Source organism: Lissotriton vulgaris, chromosome 8 (assembly GCF_964263255.1).
Source record: "Lissotriton vulgaris chromosome 8, aLisVul1.2, whole genome shotgun sequence".
In the NCBI taxonomy this organism is placed as follows: Eukaryota; Metazoa; Chordata; class Amphibia; order Caudata; family Salamandridae; genus Lissotriton; species Lissotriton vulgaris.
Genome location: NC_141696.1, coordinates 1,519,856,798 through 1,519,877,494, shown reverse-complemented (window position 1 = coordinate 1,519,877,494; position 20,697 = coordinate 1,519,856,798). Strand labels below are relative to the sequence as shown.

Genomic DNA, 20,697 nt, shown 5'->3' with positions numbered 1-20,697 from the left:
TTCTCTGTCCTTCAATGTTCTCTTGGACATGGTTTGGCAATGAGGACAGGTCTTAGGGTCATGATCTTCAGGCAAACAAAGTATACAGACCTTATGAGAGTCTGTTTTGGTCTTCTTTTTACTACAAGAAGAACAGGAGTCAAAAAGAGAAGGCATTTTAAGTGTTATAAAATGCCCAAAACTGTCCAAAAAAGACAGATCCTTACTTCAGAAGGTGGAAGACGTCGAAGTAAGTCAATAAAGTTGTGAAAAACAAAGATTATTTCTGACTAAAATCAGAAAGAAGTGGAGCTGTGTAACCAGGATCCTTCTTGAAGGAGCCGGAAAGAACAACTGACCTAACTGTCACCCCTGAGGCATGATGGGAAGCTGGGGGTCATGACTGCCTTAAAGGCACAGGTCAGTTTATCTCCATGTTGCTTTGAGTTAGCTTTTCAGTCTTTTTAGACTGTGTTTTTGCAATGCAGCCTGGGAGCGGTCTATGCTTTCAGTCCTTTATGAGCGTTTCTGCTGGCTGCTAAGCATTAAAACAGATTCAAAACATGTTTTATTGTTGTTCTTCCCTGTTTCTAATGCATGGTTTCATGTTATAATGGGGGGGTCCTTGCAGCATTATTCAGCTCTGGTGTGTATGAGGCTGCAGTTGCTTATTTTGTATGTATATATATATATATATATATATATATATATATATATATATATATATATATATATATATATATATATATATATATATATATATATATATATATATATATATATATATTTGGCCTGATATATAATGTTCACTATTCTAGTGAGCACTTGGTATCAGTCCAAACAACCCTTATTGATGATTGGTTGTAAGTCAACCTTATAGACCAGCTATCCTAGTAGCATGGATACGAGCAGCCTTCGGGCTAAACTCTAGAGGGCGTGTTAAGCCAGCTTTTATACCATCACATATACCCCTTGAACACCAAGTGAAAGGACACCACACAACTGTTATGAAAATAAACAGTGTATTTATTTAGATCACAACAGCCCTGTACTCTTTATGAGGACAGGGTACTAAGCACACAACAAAACTCTTACGAAAATACTTTAAGTTGCACAATTTACACAAATGCCCGAGGGGCACGGAAAACCATATACTATGGAAGTGGAATGCGAAATTACTAGCAGGTAAGTACTGGACTAATAGGCTTTGGAATCGCTAGGACTACGTTACTGAACCTTCAGATTACTAGCAGGAGGCATAGGGGACTGGGGTGCAGAGTGTGCACTCTCACGCGGGATGCGGGACAAAGTCTATGGAGGCTAGTAAAAGCAAAAGTTAGTGTTCTCGGGCGAACCCGACTAGTTAGAGCTGAAACGAAAAAGGATCTGGACCCTTGGATAGTGAGGCTATGCTGGGGCACCGAAATGCCGAAGTTACCTAGCCCAGGGGCTGCGGATGCATAGGTCTGGAAAGATGTCGGGAATCCTCGTTGACGAACCAGGAGCCTGAAAGAAGGAGTTGCTGGCAGGCGACCAGTGAAGATTGTTCGGTGGATCCAAGCCTGGATCGAAGATGGAAGACACTTGAAAGCAGAGGGGACCAAGTTCTTAATCACTAGCCAGTGATTGTGTGGGCACCAGGATGGCACCGGATGGTAGTCACCTCGACCAGGTGAGTGGGCGACGCTGGACTCTGCAGTCTCATGGACCAGGAGGCGTTGTCGGCGACCAGGATGGAGGTGCGAGCTGTCCCACGATGGTTGATGCTGTCGACGTCGCTGGACCCAGGATTGGGGCAACAAGTCTTGGCAAATTCAAGCCCACACGGTGGACCTAAAATGGCGTCTGGAGTGGACCAGAAGGGTCCGGGGTGCTCCTCTTTTGGAGGGGAGCAAGGGCCAGTCTGGAGCAACCAGACCAGCATTGGTGATGTCGTTGTTCGTCGTCGGGAAGGCCACAAGCCAGCGGGCTAGTAGCCAGACAACGCGGTGAGCAGCAAAAACCAGAAGGGCCCCACGCAGATCTCATGGAGGCTGGGGGGGCTGAACTTCGGTGCTGGAGCTGCTCAGGGTCGGGGCTTCTCGGACCCCAAAGCACTCACTCGAGGATCCCTCGGCGGTCGTGCTAGATAGAAGTCGTGCAGTTCTGATGATGGCCAGTCCCTTGAGGTCTCGTCGCACCTACGGTTCTCAGCTTGGCTGTAGAGGTAGGTAGAGGTCAGAGGTGCCAGGGAAGCCGGGTCTCGTCGTGCTGGTCGGTCGGATTCCGGAGGAAGGACGTGCAGCAAACCGCAGAGTTCTTAGATGGTGCCTGCGGATGCAGGGTGACTACTCCTTAGTCACAAGATGTTCCTCTGAATGGCCCACTTCCACATGCTCTGAGCCAGACGAGACAGCTGTGGAGAGTGTGTCCCTCCCTGTTTTTGAATGTAGTACATGGCCGTCATGTTGTCTGTCCGGATCAACACGACCTTGTTGCACAGATGTACTTTGAACGCCTTCAAGGCCATGAAGATTGCCATCAGTTCCAATACATTGATGTGCATCTTCCTTTGCTGTAGTGTCCATAGTCCCTGCACTGTGTAGTGGAGTACATGCTCCCCATCCCTGGAGAGAAGCGTCCGTCGTCAGGATAATCTGTGGCACAGGATCATGGAACGGTCGGCCCTTGCAAAGGTTTTGTGGATTCCACCAATGCAGAGAGTTGTATGCCCGACCGCTCACCAACACTAGGTCTTTCAACTGCCCGTGAGCCTGAGTCCACTGACGTGCCAAGCACTCCTGAAGCGGACGCATATGTAGTCTCGCGTGCGGGACAATGGAGATGCGGGAGGCCATCATGCCTATCAACTGCATGAACACTCGTGCTGGAAGTGAGTGTTGAGGCCTGAATTTCTGAATCAGCGACAGAATGCTGTTGATCCTCACTGAATTCGGCTGTGCTGTGGCTGCCAGAGTGTCTATGGTCGCGCCCAGATACTGCCGTATGTGGGCGGGCTGGAGATGGGACTTTGGGTAATTCAGTGAGAATCCCAGATCGTGCAGAAGGTGAATGGTTTGGGACACGTGGTCGGCGCACTGTGCGTGCGACTTTGCTTGAATGAGCCAGTCGTCCAGATATGGGTATACGTGGATGTTCTGACGTCTTAGATGCGCCGCCACCGTCGCCAGGCACTTGGTGAAGACCCTTGGCGCCGTGGTGACCCCAAAGGGCAGCACCTTGAACTGGTAGTGCTGGTTTTGAATGGTGAACCTTAGATACTTTCTGTGTGAAGGATGCAGGGGAATGTGAAAATATGCATCCTTGAGGTCTAGAGTTGCCAGGAAGTCCCCTTGCTGAAGCAGTGGGAGAACCTGTTGCAGAGTAAGCATATGAAAATGCTCTGACAGAATGTACATGTTGAGTGGTCTGAGGTCCAGGATGGGTCTGAAGGATCCGTCCTTTTTTGGGATTAGAAAGTACAGGGAGTAAACCCCTGTTCCCCTTTCTTGCAGTGGTACGAGCTCTATTGCCCCTTTTTGCAGCATGACTTGAACTTCCTGCTGCAACAAGTGCAAGTGCTCGCCGGACATAGGACGGTTCTTTGGAGGTATTTTCGGTGGGATGGAAGTGAGTTCCAGACAATAACCGTACTGAATAAGAGATTTGACCCACCTGTCCGTGGTGATGGACTTCCACACGGGCAGGAACTGCTGGAGTCTCCCCCCGACCGGTGTTGTGTGGTCGGGGGGCAGTGACAAGGCATCACTGTTTGTTGGCGGTGGAGGACCTGGAGCTGTTATTCCCACGTCCTCTGCCCTTGACGTTGTTGCCACGGTATCCACCCCTACCCTTGTTGGTATATGAGGATTGGGTGTTAGTCTTATAGAATTGTGTGGACTGTGACGCTTGGCCTCTTGAGGTGCCTCTGTTATTGGAGCGGCAAAAGGAACCACCCCGAAACTGCTGGGACTGAAGGGCACCCATAGATTTAGCGGTGTCAGTGTCCTTCTTCATTTTTTCGAGTGTGGCATCTACTTCAGGTCCAAACAGGTGGTCTGGATTTACTGTTTGGTTGAGGATGGTGGTCTGAATGTCTGGTTTAAAGCCTGATATTCTGAGCCATGCATGCCTGCGTAGCAGAACACTAGTATTGATGGCTCGCGAGGCGGTATCAGCCACATCTAGAGCACATTTGATGGAGGCATTGGTAATGAGTTTACCCTCCTGAATCAGCATTTCTGCACCCTCTTTATACTGCTCTGGCAAGTGCTGTAGAAGTGTTTCTAGGGTGTCATAGTGCGCCCTATCGTAGCGTGCAAGTAGTGCCTGCGTGTTTGATATGCGCGATATATTGGCTGCCTGCGCAGCAATACGTTTCCCTGATGCCTCAAACACCTTTGATTCCTTGTCAGGGGGAGGAGCATCACCCGTGGTCTGTGAATTGGCTCTTTTACGTGCGTTGGAGACAACCAAAGAGTCTAGTGGCAACTGTCCCTTGATGTATGTTGGGTCAGTGGGCGCCGCCTTGTATTTTTTATCAATGCGAGGATTGATGACTCTTGCCCGGGTGGGCTCCCTGAAAACCTCTGGCGCATGCTTTAGCACACCCTTGAGCATGGGCAATGTCTTGACGGTTTTTTCAGCCACTGAGAAAGTGTCAAAAAGAAAATCGACATCCACGGGGTCGGCGTGGAGATCGACATCATGGTTGGCCGCAGCTCTCTCAATCAATGCGTTAAATGCTGCAGAGCCCTCTGTTGGTGAAGTCTTTGCAGCAAAAAGCTGCGGCTCGTGTCCTGTCTGAGGGTCCTCAGGATCGCCTCCAGCAGACCATGGCTCATTGACCTCCTCTGGATCCGAGTACGCTGGATAAGTGTACTCCTCCTCCTCGTCCTCGTCACCCTCCCCAGCGTTAGAGTGAATGGGTGAGAGTCCCAGACCTTGTGGAGACGCAGGCTCCATAGAGGCAGAAGTACCCGCAGAGTCCGACTTCTTTTTGAGTGGAATATGAAAATGCTCCAACACCGGCTCCGGGGTGATCTTCCTCTTAAGGAGAGAGAGCTTGCCTGTGTTGGCTTCGATGACCACCTCTCGACGCTCCTCGTCCGTCAGTGGTTGGTGCCGTGGCTTAGGCACCACTAAGGATGGTTTAGGCGTAGACACCAGCTTCAGGGGCACCCCGGCCCCATGTCTTGGAGCGAAAGCCTTCGGCGTCGTCTTTGGAGGCAGCGTGAAGTGAATTGGCGGCTGCGCCTTCGCCGGTTTCTGTGGAGGCTTCGGCGCCACATCTTTCGGGCCGAGAGCTACGTCTTCCTTCCGAATACGTTGAAGGGACTCCACGACCTTCTTGGTCAAGGACGGGGAGGGCTGGACTGGCTCGAGCGAGTCCTCAGAGTCTGGAGTTGGTTCCGCGTCCAAAGGCGCAGTCCTCGGCGTCGACACAGCACCTCCTTTGGCCTTGTCGACTGGGATCGGTGCAGCCAGCGCCCTGGGCTCATCTTGACGCTTCTTGGAGGCCCTCTTAGGGTCATCGACCTTCTTGGCGTCGACGCGGCTCTTCAGAGCTTCGACCAGCTTCGGCGCCGACGCAGCCGCGTCGGGCGTTTTTGCCTTCGGCTTCGACACCGGGGTCTTCGGGTCGGCCATTTTGGCGTGGCTCTTGATCTCGGCGGCCATCTTGTCTTTCTTCGGCGCCGAGGCCTTTGGAGCCTTTGATCCCACCAGTGGGACTTGCACTTTCGGTTTCGATACTGATGGTGCGGACCCTGATGGTTTCACTTTCGGTTTGTGTACCGGGAGTGGCGCATCACCAATGTCCGTGGCCGGGCCCGGAGGCGGGGCCGTGGGACGAGTATTGAGGTCTTGGGTAAGGCCCGAAGGCGATCCCTCGACCTGGGCCGTATAATGGGGATTGACCCCTGAGTCAGTCTGAGGATGCTCCTCCTCTGAGCTATCCTCCACGGTGGCAATGGCCCCGTCGTCGTCCCCTACCTCCTCGTCGACTTCCTCAAACTCCTCGTCTCCCGCGTCGTAGTTTTCATCCTCTGACGCCGGGTTGGAGTCCGAAACTTGTAGGACGGTGTCGTCATCAACGTCTTCTTCAAAGATGTTGGCTGGCGGGGGCGCTGATAACTGGGCCTGGAGTCTTGCGGCCCGACGAAGCTTGAGAGTCTTCTTACACCGGAACTTGGAGCAGGCCATACACCTGGCCTCATCGTGGTCCGGCGACAAACATTTGTTGCACACTGGGTGCACGTCGAGGTGTGAATACTTTGAGGTGCACACCGGGCACCTTTTAAACGGAGTTCGTTCCATGTTGAAGTAGTCTGGAGCGTCGTGTAGGCCCGTCCGCGCCGACAGCACGCGGAAGGGCAGCAAGTGTTCGGAGCCGATGAATAAACAAACCCGAACGATGGACAATACCGACGCGAATCCTAAAGACCTTTTGGTCTCAAGTAAAGAAAAGTTAAACAACTATCGATTCCGACAGAGGGAACCGAAACACATCCGAACCCAATGGCGGAAAAAAACAATCTGAGGATGGAGGCGATGCCCATGCGCACTGTAGTCCAGGGGAGGAGCCACCTATCTCGTGATACTTCGAAGACTCTTCCAGGACAACAATGTGCAATCATCCGGACCCAACACTAGGCGGCGATCTATGCACAGATATGAATTCAGCAGCCCACATGCCTCGAACACTAGGTTTTACAAAGTCACTTAAGGAAACCTTCAGTTGATGAGGATACTTCAGGATCTCTACCAGACCATAGATCTCATAGTCAGTTTTCTCCCATACTACCCCACCAGGTATTGGAATTGCTGTGACATTTACTGTTGACAGTTCTCTTTTCTTCACGTGGGATGATCTGTGTGGTTTGAGGACTAGGTTGATGTTCTGACTTGCTGTGTCCATTGTACTATATTTTCCCTCAATGAATTTTCCCAAACAAAGTACCATGATGAGCCAAAGCAGGAGGAAAAATACACCTAGACCGCACCAGAACTCTAACCAAGGGGAAATAAGGTAGATTTCCTTCAGTTGATGAAAGAGTTCTGTTGCTTTTTCTTTAAAATACTTTTTTGTTTCTGGCATCACTTCGGGGTCGTTTTGATCTTCATAGAAGTTGTCGAAGTCGATGAAATAACCAGAGGCAGTTCTGTCAATTGTTGGGATTGTTCCTTCAATCTGTCTTTCGGTAGCACTTTCTGATGCCACATTATTTTAGACTGGTGTTTCTTGACGAACTGTTTCAATCTGTGTCTCAAGAGGCACAAGTTCCATGGTATTATTGCATAGTCCTTCTCTGTGCACTGCTGGCTGATCGAATGTGATTAGTCTTTCAGTTTGAACAACCTCTTGGATTGTTGCAAGTTTGGGTATTCTGTTGTTTCTTGGGAGTCCACTGGGCCTACTGTTGATTATAGGCCACATGGTTGTGGTTTTACCAGGTCGATAGACACGACTCTGTTCTCCTTTTTACCAGCAAGGGGCGGTAGTACTACTGATCTTGTTCCGGTGACTGCCAAGACAGGTACTGCTTTTCTGTAAGAAGGCCCAAATTCCTTCTTCACCGCGATTTTTTCTCTGACTAGATCCCCAATCTTTGGAATCCAGACAGGCCTTGCTGGGGCTGTTGCTTGTGGTGCCTCGTCAGTGGTATCTGGCTGTTGCTTTAACTTTATGTTGCTTAAGGATTTTCTTGTTTCATTCAGTTCCTGTAAAACAGCCAAACGATCTTTGATGTCAAAGTCTGTTTTCTTATCTTGTACCACTGATACCGGACTATCTAAGTCCTGAATTGTCATTCTAATTCCGAACAATAGTTCGTATGGGCTGAAACCTTTTAGAGATTTTCTTGGCAAATTGTTAAGACTGGTCTGGACACTTATTAAATGTTTGACCCACCCAGCGCCTGAACCTAATACCTTCGCTGTTATAGATCGCTCTATGTCCCGTTTTTTTCTTTCTACCACACTATTCCCTTCGGGGTGCGACGGACAAGAATACCGCAACCCAATTCCCATGTTGGCCATGGCCTACTTATAAGCTCGAGAGCTGAAAGCAGGACCCTGGTCAGAATTGAACGTGGTAATTGCGTATGTGCCGATAAAGACTCGCAGATCTCTTATAACCGTTCTAGCGTCAGCCGAGCGCTGGAGGACAAATTTTTTAAGTGTGTTTAGCCTTAACGATGTACAATGGGACGCGTTTCTCTTTTTTGATAGCGCGGATGGATTGCCTGATGCTTTCTATCATGGCTTCTGACACTACACTGGCCGGTTCTCCACTGCGATCTCTGTTGCGGTCTTCACAGTTTTTTGCAAACTCATGAATGCCTTCACTCATTTCCGGCCACCAGTACTCTGATTCTAATTCTCTCAGAGAGTCCCTGATTGTTTGGTGTCTCAGACCCAACCCCATATGTGCTTCCTGTAATAGGAAGCCCCTCCGGTCCCTGTTTGGAATTACCCTATCCCCCACTCCAGGGATTCGAGCAAAAGGAACAGAGTTTGCATCGATTACGTATGCATAATTGAGTGGATAGTTCACGGGCAGTGCTGCACAGTCACCTTTTACGGTCGTTTTTACTGCCAGCATGGTTTCCCCGTATATGTATTTTTCTGTACGCTTTTTTGTGGCTACGGAAGCCGGGTTAGTTGCTTCCGCTGTGGCTGTATTAGCCAATGAATTCCCTGCAACGTGAACGCCATCACGTTGATGACTCAGTGTATGTATCACGTGAGTCTTTTGTAGTTCTTTCTGTAAAAGAACTACCTGTTTCCAGAGCAATTTATGCTTTATTGTGGCACCTGTGTCATCTTTGTAGTAGTTTTCAATCCACCTCTGCAGTTTATTATTGTAAGAGTTGACGCAAAAATGAGAATCGCACACGATAAGTGTGGGGAATTCGCGTTCTGCATTTTCGAGCGCCATCTTTAAAGATCTGATTTCAGCTCTCTTAGCCGAACAGTTTCTTACTGATTCAGTTTTTGTTATTTTCGGTCTGAATTTACCGCACAGCCAACGACCTTTAACAATCGCACAGGCCGCATCGTAGGATTTGCTCTCTACGTTGAAATGCTGTACAAATCTATCTGTATAGATTATACAGGCGTACTGTGGGAGAGGCAGAAGCTCGATTGGCAGAGGATATTCTTCTTCATATTCTAAATCATTCAGTTCTTCAAATTGAGGAGCGAAATAGTATCTCACATCTTCCACTCCTAGAGAATCTACACACTGTATCCATTTCGGATCCAGTGACACTGTAGGCAGGTTTACTGGGCTGAATAGCGCCTCGAAGGCTGATTCCGCTGTGAGGATATTAATCTGTTTGCCGTGTGCTAGTTCTCGTTCATTTGCTAATGCAATTTGCACTGCTTTCACAGTTCTTTCTGTGTGACTGAATGTTTTTTCTGCTTGTGTGTACAAGTGAGATTTAATTGAAATTGGTACCTTTTCTCCCTCATTAGAGGTTAGGTATGTGAATCAGCATCTTCCTGGGATGACTCGGATTACAAGACCGCGTATATTGTCACGTGTATCTAATTTTGTTTTAGCTAACATGTCTGTTTGCAGTGATCTCAAAATTTCTGTGTGTTTTTGAGTCCAATTGATTTGTTTAAAATCAGGTTTTATTAGTTCGTAGAGAGGTTTAACCCTCTCCGCGTAATTTAGAATGTACGTTCTTCAGAAATTCAGAAAACCTAGTATGGATTGTATATTCTTCAGCGTTCTTGGAGCTTGGAGTACAGCGCACTTCTCTAAGAAGTTGTCCGCTAGGCTTTTTCCTTCACTTGATAATTCGTATCCTAAGAATAGTACTGTCAGATGGGCAATTCGAGACTTTTTAAAGTTGAATTTGTAACCCTCTGCTGCGAACCCAAGTATAATGGTGTTCACTCTTTTCAAGTGAGTATCCAAGTCGTCGTCTGTGAGATAGATATCATCTACGTAAGATAATGCCTCATCATCATATATTTGTAGTAACTCTGTTACCCTAGCTGAGAATAGTCTTGGGCTGTTCTTGAACCCCTGTGGGAGTCGACAGAATTTTTTCTGCGACCCAAATGCTGAGAAAGCGGTCAAATATCTGCTTTCCGGTGCAATGTTTTGACAAAAGAAACCATTAGATATGTCTAATGTTGTTTTATATTTTTTCCTAACTATGTTATTCATTAGGGCTGCACTATGCGAGTTTTGTACTACAAATGTTTTACAACATGCATTAAGGTGTCTGTAGTCCAAAACTAGACGATATGAATTGTCTGGCTTGGAGACAGGAAACAAAGGATTGTTCATTTGAGAGGTGCATGTTTCAATCACCCCCTGGAATTCAAGTTGAACTAAAATCTCCCTGACTTGTTTTTGAGCTTCTTGCTTAATGGGATACTGCCGTTGGGCAGTTGGTTCACTTTTTAACTGGATTTTGTTGGGAGGAGAGTCCTCATCCCATCCTACATGATTTTTATATAATGCCGGAGCTTGGGCTACTGCCCATTTCCTTGCATAAGTATATTTTTTGTGAATCGGAATGTGATTCGAGAAGGCAGGCATAATCACTTCTTCGCCACAAGGGCACTCCCTGACAAACTCTGGGGGCCAATCTTTTTCAGCTAACAGAATATCATAGCCTTTTGAGAGTTTATCCCAAAATAGAGCCTTTATTTTCCTAGTCTTATCACCCTCTATACGCAATGTTATTTCGTATATTTTATGGGGCTCGCTAAGTCTGGTGTCGGCAGTTTCAACCTAAATGAATTCATTCGTGTCCACTGTCTCCAGATGACTCATCAAGATCTTGCGGGCTATACTGATTTCTGCTGCACTATCCAACATTGTCAATGCCCACTCCCCGTTTTTCAACTGTGTCCTCGGTATTCTAGGCATGGTTGATTACTCTAATACTGGCTACCTTCTTTTTGGGAAATTGAGATTTTTTACTCTGAGCAGGTTCCTTGTCTTTGGACATGGTGTGCTCTCTTGGGTCTGACCGTCCTCTTCTTTCCGATTTCTGCGAAAAAGATCAAGAGGGACGTGTATCAATACTTTGATATCTATCAGGTTTTTTCAAATTATCCCTATTTCTAAGGTTATATCTTTTCTCAGAGGGCTCCCTCTGGGGAGACTGGTGTTCTCGAGTCGGAATTCTTTCCCTCCGTTGAGGAGACCTTCCTCTGGACTGGAAAACTTTTTCCTTGGGAGTGGATTGTTTATTTCCATCCCAGCTCTTTTTAGGAGTGTTTGAATTATTTTTAATAAATAATTTCAGGATGTTCGAGCAGTTGGGGCTTTACTGGTTTCCCACCCAAGCTGTCTCTACCTAATTCTTCATAGCATTTCTCTATGATTTTGGCAAGCTCAACTGGCTGATCTTTTATATCTGTTTCCTTCAACTTCTGGCGGATCGCCACAGATGCTGCTTCTCCTTTTATATTGGCTAATAATATAGCCGAGACCTGCTTGAAGTCTTTCAGTAATTTCATACCAAGATTTAAAGCGGGCTCTGGACCGTATTCATTTTGAATCTGTTTTAGCACTTCTGGTATTACCGCCATAGACGGAACACCGTGTGTTTTTGTGTAAATGGAAGCAAAGACTGTACCCCAAGTGTCACAGTCCTCTATGTGTGGTGCGATTCCCATAGGAAGGCAGATTGTCAAGATTCTGTGTTTCTCTATAGGGGTAGTATCAGAAAATACTGCCTCTATTTGAGTGATTTTCTGTGCTAACCAGAAAGGAATTTGTTCCCGTTTTACGGGTGTTTTACCAAGACATGATTGTATGTTCTGTGGTGTGATTTTATTAGTGTTCCCCTGATGAGGGGTCAGCTGTGGTACATTAACAGCTGGTTGGACTGTTGCAGTCCGCATTACATATTGCACTAATTGCCTATGTATTTTTATAAGTGTTTTTAGCTGAACTAACAGCTCTTCTTTAGACATTTTTGCAATGTCCGGGGGCCCGATTCACAGAATTAACTTAAGACTCAATCCTAAACTTACTACTATTTTCGTATTCACAGAATGCACTTACTACTTTTGGCATTCACAGAATGAACTTACTACTTTTGGTATTCACAGAAGTTAGGATTTTGTCTTAAGTTTGTCTTAAGACAAACTTAAGAGAAACTTAAGACAGACTTAAGACAAAATCCTAACTTCTGTGAATACCAAAAGTAGTAAGTTCATTCTGTGAATGCCAAAAGTAGTAAGTGCATTCTGTGAATACCAGAATAGTAGTAAGTTTAGGATTGAGTCTTAAGTTCATTCTGTGAATCGGGCCCCGGGTGTGGTGTGTAGCTGGCTAGAACCGGCCACGTTGCTCCTGGTCTACCTAGTGGACCGAGCCTGGTAATATGCTGTTTTACTGATCCACTCTCCCGTTGCCCTCACTCAGTGTTCTCTATATACTATAACACTGGTATAAGCCATCCACATACCCAAGGTGTACCTGAACACCCCTGTAGTGTGATCAACGACTTGTGCTGTCTTATATTACTTGTTTATTTGATTGTATATGCATATGTTTTATGTAGGTTATGATTATTACCATGTTAATGACTATTACACTGCTCCCATTATCTCTGTTCAATCCTACTGCCCCTACCTTGTCCATGTGAAGCGCTCTGATATCTGTAAGGATCTTGTTCGCGCTATATAAAACTTTGAATAAATAAATAAATAAATAAATTATGTTTTAGGGCGCCATTAAACCAGAGCAGGTGCTCTTGGAATTTTAGTGGGATTTCAGTCTCCTTGAAAGGAGCGTACTCATCCAGAGGTTTCTCTATTTTGTAATAGTAAAACTCTTTTGTTCTAGCGTTTGCCGCTGGAAAGTTTATCCATGAATAGAATACCTCTGTCTGCCGATATTCGTGAGCCTCTATCACGAAAATTACTGTACCACCTTGTGGTGTCAGTCCGTTTTCTATAAGTTTTAACGTTATAGACTTTCTTAAATGTGCCGGGATGATTATTGCACCCGGTACCGTGTCGTCGGGACCCTGCTGAGTCGCATCTGCTGCGCCCCCAGTGGTTCCGTTTTCTAAGTCTGACATTTTATAAATGCAGGCTTTGCAGAGTAGGTCTCCAAGGAGACAAAGATTAGGTGCACAATATTTTGGAACACTGTATCCTTCAACGTTGAATAAACCAGAGCTTTACATAGGAATCTCTTCCTACTGAGTTCGGGCGGATTTTAACCTTTCACCCACTCCAGACGTCTATTGGAGTATTTACGGGAGAAAGGGGTCTGTGTGAAATATGCACGACTGAGTTACTCTAACGTCTTGCGTTAGTTTATCGCCTTACCAAGCGTTGGGCGCCATGTAGCGTAGTTCCTATTTTCCCAATAGGCCCTGCGCATTGGAATAACATAAACAGTAGTATCGACGTAGAAGTGCGGATCTTCCAGGCCTCTACTGACTATGCTAAACTTAATTGGGTTTGTTACCAACTAGCTCAGAGGTCACTGGAAACTTTCTTGACTGAAATAGAAAGTGATCAGCTTCCCTGGCACAGACAAGAAGGGATTCAGTTTTCCAACAACCGTGCAACATGACAACTTTGCTCCTCAGATCAAGAGTCAATCTCTAGGGTCGTGTGAAACAATAGACAATTATTTTACTCAGTCAGGTTGGTGCAGTTTACTTTAACAATATGTAGAGAATAGAGAGAGGGGCGTTTGTCAATAAAGGGTTAACATTTATTGAACAGTCTTTCTTCTCGTACAAGAGAAATGAATTGCCACAATTGCAAGACTTGTTATGATAAAAAGTACGTACAGTAAGATAAGTATTGCGAAATAATACTGTAAAAGCATTGATATGGTTTCTTAGCCATACAATGGTTTAAAAGTAATAAAACATATATACATTCATATATACATTAGGCTAAAATACTCAACTGGTGCTTCTAACTACGCCTACCCCAGTGTACCTGACCTAAGCCTAATACTTGGGAGGGGAGTAAGTAAGTAGCTTTAAGTTAAGTTGGTTTTGCCAAGGTTTGCTTCAAGAATTCTCTCTCAAGGGTTTAGTCAACACCATACCTCTGGAATAGAATGATGGAGGTCTGGTATCTCCCTCAGGGCTCGATATCCCAGTCACCCGCAAGGGTAGACCAGAAACGCTGGAGCTGGATTTCTCTGCAGGAGAAAGGCAGCGTCTCTTCTTCAGCGCGTCGAGGAGGAGGAGGAGGGACAGCGTCCGCGGGCAGCTTGCATCTGCTGGCCTCTTGCAGGGGACGGTTGTTCAGCTCCTAAGTTCACCACACCATCGTTCGCTAGTTAGCAGCAATAGCAGCTATGATATCTTCAGCATAACAGCAGCTTCAGGCGACGGGCAACAGGGGACTTGCTTAAGGCCACGTTGGTAGTATTTATACCTGAAAGGTGCCTTGTTTGACGTAAGTTTGCTGGACATAAGACGTCAATAAAAGATGTCACTAGGAAGTGATCGTCTATCAGTGCTCATTAGAGTTCTATTACTAATCAAAACACAGCAAGCGGGGATTTCCAGGTTTGCTGAGTTTTTATCTTGTTGAAGAACTCCGAGTGTTAATCTAGGAATCTCAGATAGTGACTTCTGCTCTGTCATTGCACTAATTGGTTGCAAAGGAAGTGGCAGAGAAAGCTATTCTGGAATGTGGCTCTGTTCGTGTGAGGCCAGAGATGAGTTACTGAATATTGCACTTGAACGGTTATGCCAATATAGGGAATAAATGGATTTATAGCCGAATAGGGGCATAAGGTCACAGTATCGATCAGGATCCTAGATAAGCACGCAACAGGGAAGCCTCGTAGCATTGTGGTGTGCGTCCGGGGTTAAGGGCTAGGAGGGTGGTGGCGCCATACATTATGCGGGAGGAGTGCGGTTTGCGGGGGCCAGGGGGTCTGGCGATGGGCGTGGTCCAGGCGTGGATGGGTGTAGACGGGCTTACCTTTGGCGCACCTTCGGCGCGCATGGGGCGCGACCGCTGCGTGTGAACGCTGCACGCAAAAGCATCTGTCATAAATGGATGGTGGAAGGGGAGGGGCGAGGGAGGGTCAGCTGGGAGGCGGGAGCGTGGTGGGGGGACGGGCTTGGATACACAATAACAAAATGGCAGCGAGCCAAAAGGGTAACAGGACTCACTGTGTAACTAGCCACAAAGCGCTATGGAAAACAATGCTGGCAGCAGAGCGCTATAACAATTACTGCAATTATTGTTATAACAAATTAATTCAGGCACCAAAACGCTGCTTGGCAACAAAGCGCTATGTTAATGTAGTATCAAATTAATTCAGGCACCAAAATGCTGCTTGGCAACAAAGCGCTATGTCTATTAATGCAAGGCACGCTCAGCAAAGCGCTACGATACCAGTCGGTAGGGCGGGAGGGGAGCGACCGTCTCTGATGGAGTCAGGAATGGTCAAATGGTCGACGGAAAGGACATCGTTGAGGATGTGGTAGTCGACGTTATGATTGAAGTCGTTGTCGATGGTAGACTCGTCGACGAAGGAATAATGATCGTCGACGGTGAAATCATCGACGGCATCATCGTTGACGGTAGGCTCGTTGACGGGATCTTCGCCGTTGACGGTATGCTCGTCGACGGTATCGTCGTCGACGGTAGGCTCGTCGACGGTGGGCTAGTCGTCGGGATCTTCGTCGACGAAGCAGGCGACGACGAGGTGCGAACTTTCGACGGCGTAGGGACTCTTGTCGACCGCGCCGTCGACGAAGACTTCGTCGACGGTGTAATTTTTTTCAAAGCTGAAGATCCACTCACTTTTTGAGGTAATTTCCTCGACGACGAAGATAGTTGTCGACGGAGTGTCCTGAAGAAATTTAGAGGCAGTTTTTAAAGAAATCTTATCTTTCTCCTCAGAAGAGATTTTCTTTTTCTCTTTTTGAGAGGAGGACTGACCTGCTTCAGAAGATGACGTTTTTAAGGTCTTACTCATCTTCTCAGGAGGATCTCCAGATCTATCTATTTTCTTGGAGATGGGGTGGACACCTGACTTCCTTCACCTTCTGAAACCCCTTCAGATGTTTTTCAATTTCTCCAGCCAAACCAGCAGGCGTCCCTCTCCATCCTTGAAAGTCTTTGTAGGAAAGGTTCTGCAGACCCTGCAGTCTTTAACTTTGTGTGCTGGGTAGAGGCAATAAATACACTCTTTGTGAGGGTCTTCAAAGTGAAGTCTTTTCTTCCCACAGGAAGAACAAGCCAAAAATAAACTCTTCTTAGAATCAGACATAATTCTCCTTCAGAAACACAGGCCAAAGGAAAACACTGAGCAGAGCTCAGAGAGACTCCCTAACACACAAGGTGCTGTAGAAAATCTGAGGGTTTGCCTCTCTGTGGGGATGGTTCTAGAGGGTGCTGCTGCCTGATTGGCTGGTTTCCAAGTTTGGTTCTTTTTACAAGAATACTGAGATAGGCTATTCTAGTGACTTTTACTTACACTATAGCCTATGGTATAATGTTATTATGACTATAATGTATATGTTTTATTGTACCGTGAGACTCCCACCTCGTCGGCGGGGATGATTCTAAGCATGTGAATCTATGAAAGATACCCCAATACTGGATAAATATAAATAAAATATATATATATATATATATATATATATATATATATATATATATATATATACTGGATTTCCACTTGCGGCACAACAGGGATCTGTTGTGCTTGAGTTATTACGTTATCGATGCTGTACCCCCACTGAGAAGGGGCGGGGACAGGGATAAATTGCTGAGAAAGCTGGAAACCAAATATATTATCGAATTGGACAGCAAACAGCCCCATGGTCTTAATGCAACAGAAGATCTGCATAATTTCTTATAAATTGTCAGCATTGGTTCGAGACGAATTGATGAGTACATGGTATAACTTGGAACACTCTATTTGCACTTTATTATTTTTTGATAAGTGACAATCAAACCCCATAGAGCTATACACATGTATATATTAAGGGCACATTATGTACATAATGCAACCTTATTCTTAGCGATATATGAAATACATATGTGTATATACAAATTTCCTATTATATCTCTCTCTTTTTAAATATCTTGTACAGTTCAAAATAATATATTTTTCATATCGGTTCTCCCCTTCTTTTTTTCAAAGTTTTTTTTGTGTCATCACTTAAAATGCACATGTACAGATTTGCACTTTTCATTATAATTTTTTGCATTAAATCAATGTATATAGGTCTTAATATTTATGATGTACAAAATGTAATATTTTAAATTTTTAATAAGTATATAGGACACAAGCTCTGATGTATATAAGGGGTTGCTTTCCACCAAAAAGAAAATATCTTTTTTTTTATCACATGATTGACTTGATTCATGATCAATACAGTATTTATTCAATTGTGCTAGTTAGATTGCTGATGTTTCGGTGATTTTAAATACCTAGTGGTATCTGCACTCATGCAGTGAAGAGAATAAAGGTAAACAAAAGTAGCAACAATTTATTGAATATATTGTTTTGACATAGAATTCTGCACTAGTCACTTTATATACCAGTTGGTAGTCCTTGCATTCATGCAGCGATGATAATTGTCCAAAGATGCACTTTAATGTAATGTGTGCAATTGAGTGATTGCTAATACACTTAATATGTATTTTTAATGAAAGAAATTGTATTTTATTTCATTAATATGTATATCATCATTCAGGCTAATTGTAAATACATTAAATGAAGACTTTGGTCTTTCAGTATTTCCCATTCAAAATATGCACCATTTCTATGTTCATGAACAAGTCACGTGATGCACTTTAGGAGGTGTGGCCCGTAGGTTGGGTCAGGGAAACACAGCATTTAAAAAAGCAAGCAAACTGTTTAACTGATGTGTGATCAAGAATACATGGTACTCAAAACGCGTCGCTTGAAAGGTTCTAAATAAACAACATCTTGCCTGAAGCCATGGGGTCCGTCTTCTTCTTTCGCCACGCCGAGTGGAGGTTTGAGGAATTACTTGGATATATGTATGTATGTATGTATGTATGTATGTATGTATGTATGTATGTATATATATACATATATGTGGGGCACATATATGATCATGTTTCCGGGATCCCGCGCATGGGCGGGAATATTCTAGTGCTTATAACTATTGATGAGGATCCCCTGTAAGAGAAAAATTGTGTTCGCATAATCCAGATAAGACAAAATGAGGGCACGAGTCACCTTTTCCTTGGCCAGACTGGGCAGCAATGGCAAGAATTTCTCAAGTGATTTCAGTGTGCCAAAGCACAATCCGGCAAGTTTTTTTTTAACTGCATAGCGAACTGGAGGTCCTGACTAAACCAGACCCCCAGATTCTTGACCGCAGTGCCAACTGAGTTAGGCCTTGGGAAATCTACCGGCCAGAGATATTCCCTAAAAAGAGGGGGAAAGACCGATACAAAAGAACCTCAGACTTGTCCTCATTGCATTTAAGCTGAGACCCTGCAAGCCAGTAAAAAACGGATGAGAGGCAATTTTTGTCTAAATCGGGGGACAAATCTTTTTGCTTCCACGTGAAGAGGAGCTGAGTGTCATCGGCATAAGCTAGGACCTTGGCTCCCAGCTCCTCTGCTAGATAGATTAAGGGCATGACATATACATTGAAGAGAAGGGAGCTCAAAGTAGAGCCCTGCAGAACTCCCGTGGTCACCTTTGCTTGGGGCGGAGGAAAACGGGGGCAGCCATACCTGCTGTGTTCTGTCCTCTAAAAATGATTTGATCCAGTCCCAATCTAAACTTGAGATTGCAATATTTGAGAGATGGGCCAAAAGTTGGCGATGAAGCACTGTGTCGAAGGCAGAGGAGAGATCCAATAAAATCAGGGCCGCTCTGCCACCTGCATCCACAATATCTCTTATAGCCTCTGTCATCTCAACAATGGCCGTCTCTGTGCTATCTGTGGCCCTAAATCCCGACTGGGCTGGGTGGAGGGCACCGGATGACTCAATAAAATTGGAAATTTGTTTATAAACTGCCTTCTCACACACTTTTGCCACAGCCGGAGTGAGATGGATCGATAGCTAGCTAGCTAATGTAGCAGGATCTAAAGAGGGCATTTTTTTTAGCAGCTGGAGCAGTTTCGCCTGTTTCCAATCGAGTGGAACAGTAGCGGTCTGAAGCAACATGTTAATAATTATGTTAACTTCGGAAATAACCACATCAGCAGCTGCTGCTAACTGCCTAACTAGACAGGGATCTGCTGGTGAACCAGATTTCAAAGATTTAAGAATGGACAGTGAATCCTGCAAGGTAATGGATAAAAAGCCTGTCAAAGAAATAAGGTTTGAATCAGAGGCTGGGACATTCTGAATAGGGAGCCCCGTCTGCCCGTGAATACTTGTCCCAAAGCTGTCCTGGATCATTTGGATCTCATCTATAAAGAAACAGGACAGCTTCTCGCACCAAGAATTGGATGCCAGGAGAGAAAATTTCTTTTGAGTTGTTTTTGGACTGAATAGTATGCTCCGTGAAGAAGTTACTTTTAGCCTTCTTGATAGCAGCATAGCACTCTTTCTGGGACTACCTTAACACTATTTTAGCAAGTGGACAATAGGCCTGTCTCCAACTGCGCTCCAGTTTTTTACAGGATTGCTTTAAGTGCTTGAGCTCTCTAGAGTACTACAGTTTGGAAGGGGCGCTTCTCACTAGCCTATTAGCAAGAGGTGGGGAAAGATATTCCAGTTGTTAAAGCTCCCTACAGCGCCAACCAAATCCTTGGATGCAATAGGGCGAGTATCAGACAGAACTCGTCTTATCACAATGGTGGAGTTTTTATTATGTTCACTGTCCTTGCACTTCTAATAACTTTCATCTGCTTCTGTCTATTGATCACTGTATCACATATATTCTATGCAAGAATCACGTAGGTTCAATAAACATTGAAAACGTCCCACTGTGTATTCCTTGTGTATTTCTCTGAGGGCATGAGTGACTGGGCAAAAGGGTTCTAAATTTGTTATCACAATCCTTGAGCGATCAGGGTTGTCATGTTCAGTGGTTGCCAGAACCATTTGTTACCCACCTAGGTTTAGGGTTATTAATGGTGGCACTGTTAGCTAGCTGGCTAAGAGGACATCATATCCTGAGGGGGTGCATAGAATCAGTCTGGCACCATCCCAAAGCTTATGCCGTCCACAAACGAGCAGTACCTACCATAGGGTGGAAATTACATGACATGGCGCTGCCAACGTTGGTTAGGTACTTATTTTAATAGATCTCCTGAGTAGTTCAATCATGGTTTCTCAGAGATCCTGCTTACCTCCAAATCGGAGACATCCGTTTTCGTAGGGCAAATCCTCCTCAGTTAAGTAGGTAACCCGTAAGTACTGGCTGTATACTGTTTTACGGATTTATTTCCCAGTGCGCATACCCACTCTGTAGTTCATTCCCTATCATATCTGGAGATAAAAAAATCCCCTTAATGGGATCATCTTCTTAAAGGCCTCACTTCACCTGTCTTTGTGAGTAAAGATTTTGACAGGTTCTGGTGCTGGTGTACTGATTTCCCCAGGACCAATCCTGCTTTGGAAAGGGTCTTGGAGGAGTCTGATGAGGTGTTGGCGGACCTCCTAGGAGAACCGTGGTCTGAGGAGGTAGTGGCCATCTTAGTAGACCCTTGAAGGGGTCTGAGGCGGTGGTGGGGCCATCTTAGGAGAAAGTTGGGGCTTGAGGGTATTCCATGGCACCATCTGTGTGCAACACATAACCAAATGACACCAGCTGCC

At 45.4% G+C, this 20,697-nt stretch overlaps 1 protein-coding gene across 1 annotated transcript in view; it reads right to left on the bottom strand.

The window, feature by feature from the left end:
- Positions 1-20,697, bottom strand: part of LOC147699077 (sodium/potassium-transporting ATPase subunit alpha-1-like) — a 3,282,495-nt gene that overhangs the window by 3,183,647 nt on the left and 78,151 nt on the right. The gene's annotated exons all lie outside the window — the stretch shown is intronic.